Source organism: Mustela nivalis, assembly GCF_964662115.1.
Source record: "Mustela nivalis genome assembly, chromosome: 8".
NCBI classification, from domain to species: domain Eukaryota; kingdom Metazoa; phylum Chordata; class Mammalia; order Carnivora; family Mustelidae; genus Mustela; species Mustela nivalis.
In genome coordinates, this window is record NC_139027.1 from 116,556,967 (window position 1) to 116,560,938 (window position 3,972).

The window sequence follows — 3,972 nt, forward strand, 5'->3', positions numbered from 1 at the left end:
TAGGATTCAGGCACCTGTAATTTTGATAGGTACAGCCACATGGCCCTTCCGAGAGATGAAACCAAGTTTCACTGTGAGGGGCTGCTTCCCCACGGGCTCATGACCCCAAAAGCCACCTGTGCTCAACCCCTCTCACCCCATGACGCTCTGTGTGCCTTGTTGCTCTCATTCGCCCGGGGAAGAAAGAGGCCCTGAGAGGCAAGATGACTTGCCTGAAGTTCATTGGTGAGCTGGGAGAGCAGCTCACACCTGGTCAAATCCTTCACAGTTTCCAGAGCTTGTCCCCTCCTATAGTGGACGATCCTTTGGGTGCTGGCTCCCAGTATGCTTCCACTCCACCCTCATACCCACCCCCCCACTCCCCTGCAGCCAGCACCTGTCTCTTTCAGAGAACCCACATTGATAGAAAGCAGGAAGCACCTGGAAATGCGTGGGCTCCTGAGGAGAGCTGACTTCCTCCAATCACTGATGAGTGTAGGAGTGTAGGTGCTATGGGACTGACCCGAAGTGGGACTCAGAGATGACACACCCTTTGCTCCGCTTCTGTCCATTCCCTGCTTGATTTCCCACCGGCTTTCCTGGGAGTGCTCTGTGGTGAGATAATCTATAGTTATATTACATCTTGTTACCTGGAATGCTTTCTTTACTTTCGTAGGAATCTTTGTCTCAGGGTCAGCTTCTGGGAACCCTAAGCTCAGCACCTTCCAAGAACTCCTTCATGTTTCCCTGTCATCACACCTGTTATACAGAAGAGAAGACAGGTCGTCGGGAAGGGACTAGCTGGAAGGGATATGGGATACGTGATGTCGCCAAGCAACGTGGGCGGGACCAGTCCCCAGGACTTCTAACTCCTCATCCTTTCGAAAGAAGGACTTGAAGCGCCAGCCCAGGCTGAGAGCAAAATGTGTTCCTTCCTCTTTCCTTACCTCCCAAACGCAGAGAATCTTCTATGAACACCTGAGCGTTGCAGGTGCATCTCTCCATATGGTGTGTCTGGGTCCCCTGGCCTCTGCTTCATCTTGTCTCCAAAGTGATTATCCTGTCTGATGGTACAATCAGTTCCTTATTTCATGTCAGTCACATCCTAAATGCTGAGTTTGACTATAATTGCAGCAAGCAGACCATAATACATTTATTTAACATACCCTGAGTTAGGACCTCTTGCATACATTTGCATTCTATTTGCATCTATTTGATTAAACTGGGGGAAAAAACTCAACAGATGCCGCCTTTAAGGCAGGTTTGCTGGAAAGAGCCGGAGGAGAACCCAGCTTGGCCCTGCTCCTGGGTCTGCATTCCATCAGTGGCTGAGCAGACCCTCCCCTCAGCTCTACCTATAGGGCTTACCTGGGCAGGAGGAGCTGATTCTCTTATAATGAGCTTCACCTCATCTCAGGACTCAGCAGGATCCAGAACTGGGGTGATGTCCCTCTGTATCCAAATGCTCCCTCCCATATATGTTGCCCCAGACCATGCTCCGTGAAGGCCAACCTCATCTGTCTGGCCACTGCTGGATTCCCAGAGCCTGTTAGATGGAAGGAAGGAAGGAAGAAACCAGTAAGCGAATGCCCATGGTCTACTTTATCTTTGTGAAGGACAGTCCTGCTCCTGTCCCTCTCTTGCTCAGCAACTCACAGAGGCTCCTAATGAACTATGGATAAAATCCAGGCCTTCCTGCCAGCGCTCGAAGCCATTCACATCTTATTCCAAACCTGTGAGATTGCGGACACTGGCTGCAAATGGGCCGAATGAGGCCTGTGACAATGATCCTGAAACTTGGCTTGGAGAGGTGAGAGACGAAGCTCTCTTTCCCCTCATCCTTCTGCACTTTTGGTTAGAACACCCCGAGGTCTAGGACCTGGGCCAAATGCCAGGGTAGGGAGGAAAGACTTAGAAATGATACAGAGACCCACCGGGGAGAGTACAGGGGGCAGGAATGCGCTGGTTGGTATCTGCAAGGAAACCGAGTTAAAATTAGCCTCAGGATGGCGGCAAGACTCTGCCTGCACTTCCCCAATCTGTCCAGGAGGGGGAGGTAGCGTCCCTGGTTACAGGTACCTGAGCCTCTCCAGCGCTTCTCTGGCGGGGTGCATCTGGGAGTGTTCGAACGTGTGAGCCAGGTGTGGATGAATGTGTGTTTGCAAATGTGGGAGGGGGTCTGAGCATGTGATTGAGTGCCCGGAGTGAGAACGTGTGTGTCTGTGGGTGCATTTATTCATTTGCTTCTCTCACTGACTCACAAGCGTTTAATGAAGTGCACCAAGCCCCGCTCTAGATGCAGAGGACACAGCAGTGAGCCAGATGGATATGGTCCCTACTCTCACGAGACCAGGCTGGGTAGAGAGGAGACAAAGAAAAAAAAAAAAAAAACAGGCCAACAATTAGAGTGGCATCAGAGGGTGATGAAGATGGCCTTGGGTGGAAGGAGGAGATCCATTTGGACCAGGAGGTCAGAAAGCATCCCCTCCAAGCAGGTGGCATTGGAGTTGAGACCAGAAGGACAAGGAGGAATTGGCCACGCAAAGCTGCGAGAGATGGTTCCCAGCAGAGGGAGCGAAGAGGGCAAAGGGCTGATGGGTGTGTGTACGAGTCAGAGTTGGAACAGTCTGAATGGTTGTCTAGGATAGAAGGTCCTCAGATGTGGGGGGTGATATGATGTTTGGGTTACCGTTTGAAGCCTCTCTGGCCACTGAGTGGAGCATGACTTGGAACTGAGCAGCATAGACAGTGAGGAGGCTACTGCAATGGTCCGGGTGAGAGTGGCCCCAGCTGCACCCTGACTGTGGTGGTGGAACTGAGAAGGACCCGAAATTATGTACTTTGTAGCGGGTGCTGACTGTGGGCCAAGAGCAGGAAGCAAAGGCCCCCCTGGTTCTTGGCCTGGCCCTGGTTGGACTCCTACATGATGGGCAGCTGTGTCTGGGGCAGCTTTGCATATTAAAGGCCTGTTTCTGCCTTAGGTCCGGGCTGCCTGGCTCCTCTGACCAGCTCAGACCTCAGGGTTGGTGGGGCGTGGGGGGCAGCCGTTCTTCCAGGTCCTCCTCCCTCCTCTGCCTTTCGGCAAGAGGCTTCCAAGGGGCCTAAGCTTCCGGGACAGAACATTTTGCTTGGATTCTGCTAGGGTCTGTTCATTCCAGGCAGCTCCCCACTGCCCGGAGCTGTATTCCCCACTCCCTTAGTCCTTCCTGGGGGAGAACTCGGGCTTTGGACGCAGACTCACAGGACTTAGCTCTTGAACCCTGGCCCTGGGTCAGGGAGAAGCCCCAGCCGCACAAGGGGCCCCTCAGCCAAAGTCACTGCCACCAGCCCCCACCAATACCCCGCACACGAGTGAGGAAGGCAGATTGCAACCCCAGCCTCCGAGCTCCCCCAGCGAATGGTGACAGGAGCAGGGATGTGGCTTCCCCTGTGGCCTGGCCGTGTCACCCAGTCACACACACAGCAAGTGTTGCTGTTTTAAGTCATGACAGTTGCACAGCCATGATAACCGAGATGAACGAGCTTGTACCCCAGCTCTGCCCTTACCAGCTGCGTGAGCATCAGCAAGAGGCTTCACCTCCCCGGGGCTCGGTGTCTCAGGACTGTGGAATAAGGATACAGACACCCACGACGAGGTCCCCTCAGGAGAAATCCGCCTAACACCCGAAGGGTGGACTCATCCATGGAGGGTCACACTGACAGCACGCAGAGACATGGGTGGCGGAGCCCAAGTCGGTGCCACACGTTGTCTTGGGGTCCTGGTCCCAAACCGGAATCGCTCCCTGAAGGGCCAAGCCAGATGGGCCAAGGAAGGGAGGCAGTGGCGTCTGCAGAAAGGGAGAGTACCCAGGGGTACCCAGAGAGTACCCAGAGTACCCAGGGGCTCGGTGCTCCTCGGAGCGTGGTCCTGGAGGTGTCCACCGAAGGGAGTGCCTTCCAGAGCCAGGGCGCAGGGCATGCCGGCCCGGCCTGCCTCAGGTAGCTCAGGGCCTT

The 3,972-nt window shown here is 54.4% G+C and overlaps 1 long non-coding RNA gene across 1 annotated transcript; it reads right to left on the reverse strand.

Annotated features, from left to right (window-relative positions):
* Positions 1-441: 441 nt before the first annotated feature.
* LOC309870693 lies at positions 442-1,552 on the reverse strand. The gene is made up of 3 exons (XR_014314747.1): positions 1,348-1,552; positions 927-1,043; positions 442-738 (listed from the first exon to the last, which is right to left on the reverse strand). It is a non-coding gene; the product is annotated as an uncharacterized lncRNA (long non-coding RNA).
* Positions 1,553-3,972: the final 2,420 nt, after the last annotated feature.